This window comes from Panthera uncia, unplaced genomic scaffold (genome assembly GCF_023721935.1).
Source record: "Panthera uncia isolate 11264 unplaced genomic scaffold, Puncia_PCG_1.0 HiC_scaffold_317, whole genome shotgun sequence".
Taxonomy (NCBI): Eukaryota; Metazoa; Chordata; class Mammalia; order Carnivora; family Felidae; genus Panthera; species Panthera uncia.
This window is the reverse complement of record NW_026059448.1, coordinates 21,339-36,509: the sequence shown is the minus strand read 5'-3', so window position 1 is coordinate 36,509 and position 15,171 is coordinate 21,339. Positions and strand designations below refer to the sequence as shown.

At 47.9% G+C, this 15,171-nt stretch overlaps 2 protein-coding genes across 4 annotated transcripts in view; one reads left to right on the top strand and one right to left on the bottom strand.

Moving 5' to 3' along the window:
- The window catches only part of LOC125917932 (protein zer-1 homolog), a 31,470-nt gene extending 25,768 nt beyond the window's left edge, over window positions 1-5,702 (bottom strand). For 2 of the 3 annotated variants that reach the window (XM_049623999.1, XM_049624001.1), the window contains exon 1: window positions 5,563-5,702. The gene's annotated coding sequence lies outside the window, so the exon portion shown is untranslated. Of the gene's footprint in view, window positions 1-5,262; window positions 5,542-5,562 lie in introns of those variants that run through there. The other variant, XM_049624000.1, reaches the window with a different exon arrangement.
- A 102-nt stretch (window positions 5,703-5,804) lies between these two features.
- Window positions 5,805-15,171, top strand: part of LOC125917934 (TBC1 domain family member 13) — a 29,409-nt gene continuing 20,042 nt past the window's right edge. The window contains exon 1 of the mRNA XM_049624004.1: window positions 5,805-6,141. The gene's annotated coding sequence lies outside the window, so the exon portion shown is untranslated. The remainder of the gene's footprint in view (window positions 6,142-15,171) is intronic.

The following is a 15,171-nucleotide window of genomic DNA, read 5'->3' as shown; positions in this document are numbered from 1 at the left end:
TGGGCCTGACACCTTGTACGGTTTCCACACACGCCTGTGGAAGGGACGAAGGGACTTGTAAGTTGTGCCACGCATGGCACCCGGGGACAAGGCACACTCTTGTATCCTCCCTGCCGGCCACGCCAGGACACTGTGGGGCCCCAGTGGCCACAGGGGAATGCTCACCACTCGGAACGAGAGGACGCCACCAGGGGTTTTGCCTTTTCTGCAGGACTGAGCCCAGTCACGAAGGGAGCCGCCAGGCCCCGGCCCCGCTCCCCAGGTGGAAGGAACAGCACCCTTTCAGCCACCAAGGGCACCCAAAGCCCCCTAGAAACACACCAGGCAGATGGTACCATTTGCTAACTGCCCTTTGGCCGTGTGGCCCCCGCTGTTTGGGGGTGAGATGAGCCGGAGGAGGAAGGGGCCGGAGGCGGAGAGGTGTGGGGCACCCTGCCACTGGTGCCCCATCTGGTTGCAGGTCTGGCGCCCGCCAGACACAGTCATCTCTCCCCTCCCCACTCCCACCCACGAGGGCTCCTTGTTCCCACGGCAGTCACTGGCCATCTGGGATACTGGCAACCGGGCACAACGCTGGCAACTGCGACACAGTAAGAGCCTTGTGTCTTCCTCCGTCACTTCTCTAGCAGGTTCTTTACACTGGATCCATCCTGAGCTATGACATGGTGGCGTGGGGGAGTGGGGAGCAGAGGAGAGAGAAGGGAGAAAACAGAAGCAGTGGCCAAAGCCTCTCCGTGCTGGTTGCTTCCAGATGGGGCGCTGAGCCCCTCGCGCTTTAACTGCGTTAAATAGTTCCTTATTTAACCAACAAATGACATTCCCTAGGATCCTGCACTTGAAGCTAATTGTCATTTGTATAACAATTGTCTAACAACCCCTCCCCCAGCCCATGAGCTCTGGGAGGATGGGAATCCTTTTTGCTTGCAGGCTCCGGGATCCTCTGTGCCAGCCTGTGCCTGGCATGCATCACAATAAAGGTTTGCCTTTGCCCTGACCTCACTCCAGCAGCATGAGGTACTGACAACTGATCATACCCTGCTTCCTGATGAAGACACTGAGGCGTGCCTGCAATCACACAAATGACAACAGGGGACACAATCCTAAACCAAACTCGCACTTGTCACCACACCATTAAGTCTTCTGTCCATGCAGCGCAGGCGAAAGAGAAACTGCGGTCCAGACAAGGGAGCATGGGATCCCGGCGGTGACCTGACACCCGGCCGACAGGCTGGGGGAGCCAGAAGTTCTGAGCCTTGGAGCAGCGCCCACCCTGTGAAATATTAACCCGAGAGCTGGGGGGGGGGGGGGGAAATCCAAACAAATGCCCTATTTACAGAAGCTGGAAGCTTTCCAGGAGCAGATCCCAGGCCAGATATCGGGGGCGGGAAGCTGGTGTGAGGGGAGTCCGGGCAAGTGCCAGGGTGTCCCGGGGGCAAAGGTGAAGAAGGCCAGGATCGGAAAGCATCCCAAGGGGTCTGGCCTGCACAGCCTCATCGGCGGAGTGGGTTAGGTTAGGAAGACAGGGGAAATGGAATGAGGGAGGAACGCACCTCACCACTCACTGGTGCCACCTGGAGGCAGAGGGGCCTTGGGGCTACTACCTGAGTTCCAAGCTTGCACTAGGCATCAGACTTTGGCTCAGGTCGTGATCTCACGGTCTGTGAGTTCGAGCCCCGCATCAGGCTCTGAGCTGACAGCTCAGAGTCTGGAACCTGCTTCAGATTCTGTGTCTCCCTCTGTCTCTGCCCCTCCCTCGCTCGTGCTCTGCCTCTCTCTCTGTCTCTCAGAAATAAACAAACATCCATCAGGGCACCTGGGTGCCTCAGTTGGTTAAGCGTCTGACTTTGGCTCAGGTCGGGATCTCGTGGTTTGTGAGTTCGAGCCCCGCGTCAGGCTCTGTGCTGGCAGCTCAGAGCCTGGAGCCTGCTTTGGATTCTGTGTTTCCCTGCCTCCTCTCCTTGCCCCTCCCCCGCTCCTGCTCTGTCTCTCTTGCTCTCAAAAATAAATCACACATTTAAAAAGACTTTTTAAACTGATCGCACCAACACTGAGCACCATATTCCAAGAACTCTGCTAAGTACTTGATACATGTTAAGCCGTTAAATTCTCTCCACAACCACACGAAGCAGGAGTTATTAAAACCTACAACTTGCAGATGAGGAGGCTGGGGCTCTGAACGGTGAGGTAATTTGCCATGGACTATGTATAGGTACGAGGGTCTACGGGGACACGGCAATAGACATAGAGGGATGCGTTAGTTCAAGACTTAGAGCCTCAAGCTTCCCATGCATGCTCTCGCTGAAGGCACAAATAACCTACGAGGGCCACATTATTTTGTTTTCCAGAGGAACAAACTGTGTGGTTCAAATATGTGTGATGATTTGTCCAAGGTCCCCCACTACGTGCTTGGCTCTCTTTACCACTACGCGATGAGCAGGAACCATTTCTCCTCGCCTCAGGTCTCCTCTCTGCGGATGAGCCTTCACTGACTCCTTACAACCCTGAGTGTCCTCAGGCCCTGAGCACAGATGTTATGGTATTGCTGGGAACTGTCCTATGGGCATATATCATTTTGGCCACAGGACTGGGAGGTTCTCAGCGGGGACCTCGTGTGACCCATAGGGTCTCCATGACACAGTGAGTGGGTGGCGGGTTGGTGGCAGATGAAGGAGCCTCAGCTGCACAAGAGCCCCCCAAGCAACATTTACCAGCCTCAATGATTCCGTCAGGGTCCTTATTGGTCAATGGGTTGCAAACGGCGCCTACCTTGTGGCGTTAGTGAGGAGATGCCACGGGATAATGTCAAGAAGGTGGTGACCAATCATTATGGAGTGATCTCCTAGGAACTTATGCTTGGGGAGGCCCTTCTGTTCATTTTGGAAGGTGGAAAATCAGCTTCAGTGATTGAGCCAGATAAAGAATGCTGCTCCCCAAATCGATGACCCACCTGGGGTCTCTGAACCGGCATTTCAGGAATGAAGAACAGCTGAGGTACTAAAGCTCTCTGCCCCAAAAATATGAGTGCAGAATCCCGATGACGCTAATAATAACCAGAACTGTCCTTTACCTTTGTAGTGAGCTCTAGAGTGCACCAAATTCTTTCACGACCTGTGTTTCATTTCATCCTCAGAGTTGGCATACAGATAGGAAAACCGAGGCCCAGGCAGGGGATTGGAACTTGCCCAAGTTCACACGGTGAGCCAGCAGCAGAGCTGGGGCTTGAACCCAGGTCCCCAGATGACTAGTCCTAGGTTCTAGCCACGGCGGCTGCTCGGATATGCTGGCTCTCAGCGTCTAAGAGCTCTGGCTTTTCATTTTTAAATCATCTGGCCCAGTCGCCCTGCTTAGCTTATGACCCAGGCCTGATGATATAGTCCAGGCTTGGGGGGTGAGGAGGGAGATCAACCATTGTTCCATTCCCTATAAGGCAGGCTGCAAAATCTGAGCCTCTGCTGGGTACTTCTTGGATTAACACTCCGCATCAGCAGATCAGGCGCACACACACCCCAACGGCACGTCAGGGGCCAACATAGACTACCCTTCCCAACCTGTCCATGGCATATTTACGTCAACACCATCATCTTGTTTATTTTATGTGGCAGAATGGGGATTTGCTGGGCTCTTTTGTAAAAGGCCCCATCCCCTTCTGCTGTCCTCAAGAAAGCAAAGACCAAGCTACCGTCCTCCTTGTAGGATATGCAACCATTGTTCCCACTGAAGGGTGACAGGAAGTTTCCACTTTGTCTCCCCACCCCCACTGTTCTCCAAAATTCTACTAGCTCAGGGAGGCAGCCAGAGCTGGTGGCACCACCAGCTGGTGCGAAAAAGAAAGGCTTGGAGGTAGACACATGCAAACAGTTCCTCATCATGGCCGTTGCCATCATCACAAGTGCTACATACCAAGTCATTAATACGTGCTAAATAGTGTGCTAAGTAAGCACTGCAGTGCATGATGTCTCATTAAGCCCAACAAGCCTATTCTACAGATGAGGACACTGAGGTGGTCCCTTGCCCAAGTTCTCACAACCAGGAAGCAGCTGCATGATCTGATTTAACACTACAGTGCTCTATGGCTGTCCTTTCGGTATTAATCCCATCAGGGGTCATTACAAAGATGGAAAAGGGGTACTTATAATGCCAGACCAGAGTACAGCGGCTATTTGCCACTTAAAACAAATCTATATTTTCTCTGACCACCAGACACCACGTTAGTACAGTTCCGAAAGGATGCTCCATTAGATACTGTGACCCTGCGTCACATGGACAGCCCCTGACATTCTTCCCACCGTTATCTGGTTCCCACTTCCCCTCCTTCACTCTGCTCCAGCCCTACTGTCCTCTGGCTGTTTCCTGAAATCATCAGGTACACTACCTCGGGACCTTTGCACTTGCTGTTGAATGCTCTGACTGTAGAGAGATGCATGGTTTGCTCCCTCCACGCCCCCGCCCCTTCGGGTTTTTGTTCAGATATCACCTTATTAGAGACCTTCTCTGATCAACGTCTATAAAAAGGTGAACCCACTCTCTGGACCTTCCCTTGGCCCTTCCTGCTTTATTCTTCTCCATGTCACTTATTGCACCCTACATATTTTATAATTCTTACTTTCTGAATGAAGCAATGAACTGAAACAGAGACCCCTCACCACCGGCCCCCACCTCCTGCTGTAAGCATAGCCTCCTCTTACTTTTTTCAAAGCTGTCTTCAATGCTTCTTCTATCCATTTTGAACCCTGAAGAGAAATATTCTGTGGGAAAGATCATATGCCCTGTGGAGGCATCAGGCCTTCCGCCCTCAAACACCAAGCACGCTGACAGGCACAGGCAAAGACTGGAAATCTTGGACTCCTTGGGCCAAAGAGCAGCCAAGTCAATTTCCACCCACAGAGCTATAGTGGCCAGCAGTCAGTTTCACTTTCAACTCACCTATCAGGCTCCCCTTGCCCTCAGGTTTGCAACCCCAGCCCATCCCCTTCTCATCCTGTTGGATTTCCTGCACCTTGTCATCCCTTTCGGGAGCCGTTCCAGAATCCCAGCCGTCCCTGAGCTTTTAAGCATTGCTTTGGAGGAACTTAAGCTCGTCCAACAGGTAGGAGGGGCAGAGGGTAGCCCTTTTAGTCCTAGGTCGATCCCCCATTTTGTAGGGGCATCCGACAGGGAGTCATTTTCTTTCTGGAGAAAGGGAGCTCAGTTTTAAAGGCACGTTTCTCGGACCTGGCAGCAGGGACAGAGAAGGGAGCCCTCCCACCATTGGCCGAATTGGACCTGTGCAAAAGGTTGCAGAGGCGATGCTGAGGCGCCTGAGGCAGGAGGGAAAGGGGGAGGACGCAGATAAATCCCTCGGCCCCGGGAGCGGACGGGATGCTCGATTCCTCCGCGACGAGAAGCGGAGGATGCCGCCCGGGAGAATCTGGGGCCAGGGCGCCTGGGGAGACAGGGGATCTCGTTAGGCTAGGGCCGGGGTCTGCGGGAGACGGGGGTCGGCGGGGCGGAGCTTGGGATCCCGGGGACTGGAGCCCCAGGCGGGAGGGGGTCGCGCCGGGGGTGGGACCCGGTGGCCGTTACCTTGCCCTTAGGGCTGCGGGCGGGGCCGAGGGCCGCCGGGTGCTGGCTCCGGGGCCCGGCCCCTCCCCCGATCCAGCTCCAGAGGCTCGGAGCCTGCAGCCGCCGCCGCCTCCGCTGTCAACAAACCCGGGGCGCGTCACTTCCGGGGCCGCCCCTTAGCAACAGCGAACTGGTGCCCCTCGACGGGTCCCGCGGCGAACACGGGCTGCGGCGGCCGAAGGTTCCGGGGCGCGCCGCGGCTCCTCTCCCGGCCGAGCCCGGTCTGCGAGTGGCGGAGAGCGGGTGGGCCCCACCGGGCCGCGAGCACGCACCTCGGGGTGCTCCCTGGCCTCGGGGGGACCCGCCGTGTGACACTGACCCGGGGCCCGCTCAGGCCTGCGGGCCAGCGGAGCCCGAGCGGTGGTGAGGGGCGGGACGGACTCCACCTTCCGCGTCAGCGCCGACGTCTCCCTGGGCGCCCCCTCCCCCGCCCCGCGCCTGGGCGCCCCATCGAACGCCTACCCCGGGTTCTCCGCAGGTAGCGCTCTCCCACGCGGCCCGACGCGCGCCAGCTTCGCCCTCCGCTTCCCGGGCCGCCAGGTGAGGATCTGGGAGTCGGCCCTGGCCCCTGCGTTTCCCTCAGTTCCAATTCCAGTCGCCAAGTCCTGGCGATCGCTCAGACCCTCTGGTTTGGAGCCCCCCTCCTCCCCCCCAGTAGTGCCCGACTCTGTCCACATCTCTTCCCTGGATTTCGGCGGCAGCGTCTTCACGCGCCTTCCCCTCCTTCTCCCCACAGTCCCGGAGGGGTTTTTCCCAGACTCGGAGCTGATCAGCTCACTCCCCTGCTTACAACCCTGAACGTAGATGGCTGGGGTCATCTGTCACCTGTCTCCCTCTCCAGCCTCTTGTCCCCCTCCTCTTACTTGCCCTCCCTTCCATTCTCCAATCCACACCGTTTAAAACATTTTTGGTTCTTTTAATGATTCCCCTTCTCTCCTGGGGCTCAAATAATTTCTTCCCAGCTGCACACTCTTCTCGCCGAATCTACATCCAACACAGTTCTTGCCGTATCTGGATCCAACACACTATTTCACCTTCTGGTCTCAGGTTAGAGGGTACTTTTCTTGGCATGACCCCACACTCCCACCCCATTCTAATGCCCTAGGTTTGCACAATTTTTTTTTCTTTTGCGTAGTACTTTTTAGTCTTTGACCATATGCGATCATGTTCGCACGATTTTGAATCCTTTGAAAAGTCTACTGATGATTTCAAATTACCAAAGTACGACATGCCTGCAAAAAAAAAAAAAAAAAAAAAAAAATCCAAACAGTACAGAAACACATGGTGGGGAAAAAATGAAAATCCCCATTCAAACCCTAACCCAACCCCAGTTTCATTCCCTTCCCCAGAAATGACCACTCTTAACAGTTTGGTAAGTATCTCCCTTAGTCCTTTATATATACATAAAATATGCGTGTGTATGTAAGAGCTGAAACAATGAGACCCTGAGGAGAAAATATAGGAGTCAGTCTGTGACTGGCAATGGTCTCTTAGATACAACAGCAAAAGCATCAGTGAAGAAAAATACAAACAAATTGAATTTCATCAAAATTAAGAACTTTTAGGGGCACCTGGATGGCTCAGTCCATTGAGCGTCCAACTCTTGATTTCGGTTTGGTTCATGATCTCATCATGGTTCATGAGATCCAACCCTACATCAGGCTCCATGCCAACAGTGTGGAGTGTACATTCTCTCTCTCTCTCTATCAAAATAAACATTTTAAAAACATTTAAAAATGTTATGCTTCAAAGGGCAACATCAAGAAAGTAAAAAGATAACCCACAGCATGGGAGAAGCTATCTGCAAGTCATATATCCGATAAAGTACTAGTAATCCAAAATATGTAAGGAATTTGCAACAAACTAACAAAAAGGCAAATAACCCCATTTACAATAGGCAAAAGAGCTAAATAGACATTTCTCCCCCAAAATTATACAAATGGCCAGCAAGCACATGAAAAGATGCTCAACATCATTAGTCATCAAGGAAATGCAAATCAAATCCACAATGAGGGGTGCCTGGGTGGCTTAGTCAGTTGAGGGTCCAACTCCTGATTTGGACTCAGGTCATGATCCCAGGGTCATGGGATGGAACCCCGAGTTGGGCTGAACGTGGAGCCTGCTTAAGATTCTCTCTCTCTCCCCCCCCCCCGCCCCTCTTCCCCACTTGCATGCTCGCTCTGTCTCTCAGATAAAAAAATAAAAACCACAGTGAGGTATAACTTCATGTTCTTAGGAGGGATGTGATCAAAGAGACAGACAGTAACAGGTATTGCTGAGGATGTAGAGAGATGGGAGCCCTGGTAAGTTGCTGATGGGAATTTCAGAAGGGTTAGCTCCTTTGGAAAACAGTTTGGCAGTTTCTTAGAAAGTTAAACAGAGTTACCATATGACCTAGCAAATCCTCTCCTAGGTGTCTACCCAAAAGAAAATGTTCATAGCAGCATAATTCATAATAGTCAAGAAGTGAACACAACTTGGAGCGCCTGGGTGGCTCAGTCCGTTAAGCATCTGACTTCGGCTCAGGTCATGATCTCATGGGTCATGAGTTCGAGCCCCGCATCAGTCTCTGTGCTGATAGCTCAGAGCCTGGAGCCTGCTTTGAATTGTGTTTCCTTCTCTCTGCCCCTCCCCTACTCACGCTCTGTCTTTCTCTCTCTCCTTCAAAAAAAAGTAAACATTTAAAGAAATATTAAAAAAAAAAGGAGTGGACACAACCCAAATGTCCATCAACCGGTAAATGGTAATGATATGGAATGATATGTTCATACAATGAAATATTATTTAGCAATAACAAGGAATGAGGTGTTGATATGCTACAACATAGATGGACCTTGAAAATGTGCTAAATGAAAGAAACGAGTCACAAAAGACCATACAGTGCATGAACCTATTCATATGTTGAAATAGACAGTTCTATAGAGACAGAAAGTAGATTAGTAGTTGCCTAGGGCTGAGGACATGGGGGAAATGGGAATGACTGCCAGTGGGTACAAGGCTTCTTTATGGGGTGATGATAGAAAATAGTTATATGTATATAACTGAATATTCTGAAAATCACTGGTAGAGGCCAAGAGAAGGCAGCCCCAAGATGGTGCACATTGGCATGAAGATTATTTTGAATTAAAAAGCAGTTGGAGGGCAGGGTGCCTGGATGGCTCAGTGATTTAAGTATCTGACTCTTGATTTCTGCTCAAGACATGATCTCATGGTTCATGAGTTCAAGCCCCATGTCAAGCTCTGCACCGACATCAGCGAGGAGCCTGCTTGGGATTCTCTCTCTCCTTCTCTCCTGCCCCTTTCCCACTTGTGCTCTCTCTATCTCAAAATAAAGAAATAAACTTAAAAAAAAAAAGCAATTAAAGCCCAGCAGATTCAGGAAAAGCTCTATAGTTCCCCTCCCCGCCCTCAACTGCTTGAAAAGAATTGATAGAGGGGCTACTCTAGGAAGAGAGCTATCACTATAGACAACTACACTATATTATGAGCTAGGTGTAGTAGACAGAGAGGAACCTAGCAAGGCCCCCTTGATCAAAGTCCTCTGCGTCCCATTGTTTCTGGGTGGCCCAGCAAACACGTGTTTACCAAACATTTCCTCTTTTTCATCTTCCTATGAATTAATTTTTTTCTTTTGATGTCTCAGACTCCTACCCCCCTTCTCCTTGGTGCAAAATGACATACATACCTCCCTTTGCCTCATTGTTTTTGGAATTTCCACATCTGTGTGGATTCCTTGCATGTACAAAATGAAATCTGATTTCCTCCTGTTAATGTGTTTCATGTCAACTTGATTCTTAGTCCAGCTAGAAAGACCTTGAAGGACAGAGAAAATTCTTCCAGCCACACCGAATCGTTCATTTTATTTATTTATTAAAAAAAAAAATTAGCGTTTATTTTTGAGGGGGGGGAGTGCAGAGAGAGGGAGACACAGAATCTGAAGCAGGCTCCAGGCTCTGCCTGAGCTCTCAGCACAGAGCCCGATTCAGGGCCCTAACTCATGAACCGTGAGATCATGACGTGAGCCAAAGTGGGCTGCTCAACCACCTAAGCCAGCCAGGATCCCCTAGGTTTTTGTTTGTTTGTTTGTTTGTTTGTTTGTTTGTTTGTTTTTTTAAGTAAACTCTACACCCAACATGGGGCTCAACCTCACAACCCTGAGATCAAGAGTCCCACGCTCTACCAACCGAGCCAGTCAGGTGCCCTTGAATTGTTCACTTTAAATGTATGCTCTAGGGGCACCTGGGTGGCTCAATTAAGTTACTGACTTTGGCTCAGGTCACGATCTCACACATTGTGAGTTCAAGCCCCACATCGGGCAGCACAGAGCCCGCTTCACATCCTCTGTGTCCCTCTCTCTCTGTCCCTCCCCTGCCCTCTCTCTCAAAAATAAATAAAAATAGGGGCACTTGGGTGACTCAGTCAGTTGAGTGTCCAACTTCAGCTCAGGTCATGATCTCCTGGCTCGTGAGTTTGAGCCCCGCGTTGGCTCTGTGCTGACAGCTCAGAGCCTGGAGACTGCTTGGGATTCTGTGTCTCCGTCTCTCTGTGCCACTCCCAGGCTCATGATCTGTCTCTCTCTCTCTCTTTCAAAAATAAACAAACATTAAAAATAAATAAATAAATAAATTTACCCTATAAATGTATAGTATATTAATTATATGCCAATAAAGCTGTTAAAATGCATTTATAAACGGGTGTATATAAACTCATAATGCAGGATGAATTTAAAAAATATAAATGGGGGGCGTCTGAGTGGCTCAGTAAGTTGAGTGTCTGACTCTTGTTTTGGGCTCAGGTCATGATCTCACAGTTCGTGAGATTGAACCCAGAGTGGAGATTCTCTATCTCCCTCTCTCTCTGCCCCTCCCCCATGCACTCTCGTGTTCTCTCTCTCTCTCTCAAAATAAATAAATTAACTTAAACAAAAAGTAAAGAAAAAAGTATAGTGGTTCCTCAAAAAATTAAAAACAAAATGGGGGCACATGGCTGGTTCAGTCCAAAGAGCGTGTGACTCTATATCTGAGTTGTGAGTTCAAACCCCAAGTTGGGTGTAGAGATTACTTAAAAAAACAAAATCTTTAAAAATAATAAAGAAAAATAGAATGGTAATTCTACATATGGCCCAGGAACTCAACTTCTAGGTATCTGCCCCCAAAGCATTGAAAACAGAGTCTTGAAGAGATATTTGTACACCCACATTCATGGTAGCATTATTTAGAATAGCCAAAAAGTGGAAGCAACCCATGTTGTGACAGATGGACGGATAAACAAAATGTGGCACATACATACAATGGAATAGTATTCAGTCTTAGAAAGGAAGGACAGTCTACCTCATGCAGCACTGTGGATGAACATCAAAGACAGCACGCTAAGTGAAATAAAGCAGTCACAAAAAGATAAATACTATATGATTCCACTTACACAAGGTGTCTAGAGTGGTCAAATTCATAAGACAGAGAGTAGAATGGGGGTTACCAGGGGCAGCGGGGAGGGGAGGAAGGAGAGAATGAGTTGTTTAGTGAGTATACAGTTTCAGTTTTGCAAGATGAAAAGAGTTCCTGAAAATATTCTCAAAACTCAATTTCAGTGAGAAAGCAGGCGATTCAATAAAAAATGGGCAATAGATTTGAACGGATAACTTTTCCAAAGAACGTATATGAATGGCAAACACATGAGAAGATACTCAACATCATTAATATTCAAGGAAAGGCACAGTGAAACTACAATAAGATAATGGGGTGCCTGGGTGGCTCAGCCAGTTAAGTGTCCGACTTTGGCTCAGGTCATGATCTCACAGTTCGTGGGTTCAAGCCCTGCACTGGGCTCTGTGCTGACAGCTCAGAGCCTGGAGCCTGCTTCAGATTCTCTGTTTCTCTCTCTGTCTGAACCTCCCTCATTCACTCTGTCAAAAAACTTTTTAAAAATTACAATAAGATACCACTACCCACCTACTAGAATGTCAAAATTAAAAAGACTGACCATACTAAGTGTTGGTGAGCATGTGGTGCAACAGGGACCCTCATACACTGCTGGTGTGGGTATAAAATGACACAACCATGTTGGAAAATGGTTTGGCAATTTCTTAAAAATTCATCTAGCCATTCCATTCCAAGAAAAAAGAAAGCATATGTCCTATTTTTTTTTAAGTTTATTAAGTTAGCTAACATACAGTATAGGCTTGGCTTCAGGAGTAGATTCCCATGATTCATCACTTACAACACCCTGTGCTATTCCCAACAAGTTCCCTCCTCAAGGCCCATCACCTACCTCTCCCACCCCCATCAACCCTCAGTTTGTTCTCTGGAGTTAAGAGTCTCTTGGGGCACCTGGGTGGCTCAGTTGGTTAAGTGTCTGACTTCGGCTCAGGTCATGATCCCATGGTTTTTATGTTTGAGCCCTGCATGAGGCTCTGTGCTGATAGAGCCTGGAGCCTGCTGCAGATTTTGTGTGTGTCTCTCTCTGCCCCTCTCCCACTTGTGTTCTGTCTCTCTCAAAAATAAATATTAAAAAAATTAATATGTATTTATTTTTGAGAGAGACACTGTGCAAGCAGGAGAGGGGCAGAGAGAGGGAAACACTTAATATTTATTTATTTTTGAGAGAGAGAGACAGATAAAGTGTAAGCAGGGGAGGGGCAGACAGAGAGGGAGACACAGAATCCAAAGCAGTCTCCAGGCTCTGACCTGTCAGCACAGAGCCCAATACGGGGCTCGAACCCATGGATTGCGAGATCATGACCTGAGCCAAAGTCAAATGCTTAACCAAATGGGCCACCCAGGCGCCCCTAAAAAAATGTTTTTTTTAAGTCTTTTGTGGTTTGCCTCCCTCTCTGTAACTTATTATTCCTTCCCTTCCTCTATGGTCTTCTGTTAAGTTTCTCAAATTTCACGTATGAGTGAAATGATATGATTTTTGTCTTTCTCTGACTGACTTATTTCACTTAGTACAATACCCTCCAGTTCCATCCATGTTGTAGCAAATGGCAAGATTTCATTCTTTTTCTTGGCCGAGTAGTATTCCATTGTATATATAAACCACATCTTCTTTATTCGTTCATTAGTTGATGGACATTTGGGCTCTTTCCATAATTTGACTATTGTTGATAGAACTGCTATACATATTGGGGGTACATGTGTCCCTATGAATCAGCACTCCTGTACGCTTTGGATAAATTCCCAGTAGTGCTATTGCTGAGTTGTAGGGTAGTTCTATTTTTAAGTTTTTGAGGAAACTCCACACTGTTTTCCAGAGCGGCTGCACCAGTTTGCATTCCCACCAACAGTGCAAGAGGGTTCCCGTTTCTCCACATCCTCGCCAACATCTATTGTTTCCTGAGTTTTTAATTTTAGCCATTCTGACCGGTGTGAGGTGGTATCTCAGTGTGGTTTTCATTTGCATTCCCCTGATGATGAGCGATGTTGAGCATCTTTTCATGTATCTGTTTACCATCTGGGTGTCTTCTTTGGAAAAGCGTCTATTCATGTCTTCTGCCCATTTCTCCGCTGGATTATTTGTTTTTTGGGTGTTGAGTTTGGTAAATTCCTTATAGATTTTTGAAACTAACCCCTTATCTGATATGTCATTTACAAATATCTTCTCCCTTTCTGTCTGTTGCCTCTTAGTTTTGTTGTTTCCTCTGCTGTGCAGAAGCTTTTTATCTTGATGAGTTCTCAGCAGTTCATTTTGAAAGCATATATCCTTATAAAGACTTGTACATGAGTGTTCATAGTAGTTTTAGTTGTAATGGTAAAAAATCGAGACAACCCAAATGCTCATTGACAGGAAATGGGTAAACTATAGTGTATTCACAGGGCGCCTGGGTGGCTCAGTTGGTTGAGCGTTTGACTTTGGCTCAGGTCACGATCTCATGGTTTGTGATTTCGAGCCCCGCATTAGGCTCACTACTGCCAGCGTAGAGCCTGCTTCGGATCTTTTGTTCCCTTCTCTTTCTGCACCCCGCTTCTCTGTGCCCCTCCTCCTCTCATGCTCTCTCTCCCTTTCTCAAAAATAAATAAAACATTAAAAAAAAAACTATGATGTAGTCATATAGTGGAATCTACAAAGCAATAAAAAGGAATCAAGTGATAGGGTGCCTGGGTGGCTCAGTTGGTAAGTGTCTGACTCTTGATTTCGGCTTAGGTCATGATCTGATGGTTCGTGACTTCAAGGCCCTCATCTGGCTCTATGCTGACAGTGTGGAACCTGCTTGGGATTCTCTCTCTCCCTCTCTGCCCCTCCCCTGCTCACTCTCTCTCTCTCTCTCTCTGTGTCTCAAAATAAATATATAAAATTTTTAAAAACATTTAAAAATTAATGAATAAACTTAAAAAAAAGCAACTGAGTGCTGATACAGGCTACAATAGGCACGAATCTCAAAATAATTATGCTGAGTGACAGGAGTCAGATAAAAATGAGTACACAGTATATGCTTCCTTTTATATACAATTCTAGAAAGTGCAAACTAATTTATAGTGACAGAAAGCAGATCGGTGGTTGCCTGGGTTGGGGGTGGGGGGAGGGTAGAGTGTACCAAAAGAGGAAGAAGGGAGAAGATACAGAAGGGCAGGAAGAATCTTTTGAGGGCAAAGGATATGCTTATTATTTTAATTGTGGTGATAGTTTCACAATTATTTATATGTATGTGTGTGTGTGTATATACGTATATATATATGTGTGTGTGTACATATGTATGTATATATATATATATACACACACACACACACACGTATGTCTAAACTTACATAAGGGAGCACTTGAAATTTTTTTTTAATGTTTATTTATTTTTGAGAGAGAAAGAGAGAGAGAGAGAGAGAGAGAGAGAGAGGCGGGAAGGGAGGGGCAGAGAGAGAGGGGGAGACACAGAATCTGAAGCAGGCTCCAGGCTCCGAGCTGTCAACACAGAGCCCGACACGGGACTTGAACTCAAGTCAAGGTCGTGAGGTCACGACCTGAGCCAAAGACGGATGCTTAACTGACTGAGCCACCACGCAGGCGCCCCAAAGGGAGCACTTGAAATATGGGCAGCTTATGGAACATCAAATATGTCTCAAAGCTGGTAAAACTGTATAAAAATGAAACCCATGGGGAAACTGGGTGAGGAATACAAGGATCTCTCTGTACTATCTCTGTAGCTTCCTGCGAACCTATAGTATTTCAGTATAAAAAGTTTAAAAAAGTACAAATTAAGACCAATTGCATTAGTACTTGTCAAAGTGCTCTGGGAAAGAGCTGTACCGGTTTAACTCACTTTAAAGCTGTTTGAGAGAGGGCCTGTTTTTCCACATCCTAGTGAGGGCGGGCACAATAAATGCTGATTACTTTTACCCACCCAAGAGGCAATATGGTTGTTCAAAATCATACTCATCTGAGCATAAGCCCAATTTAATGGCATTTCAGGCTTTGGTGAAACATTGTTATTTCTTCTTTGAAGTGCCTGCTTATGAGCTTTACTGTCTTACCTCCTTCAGATGTTAGTTTATTTGTATTTATTTGTATTTTTTTAATGTTTATTTACTTTTGGGGGGGGAGGGAGGGGCAGAGAGAGAAAGAGATAAAGCAGGCTCCAGGCTC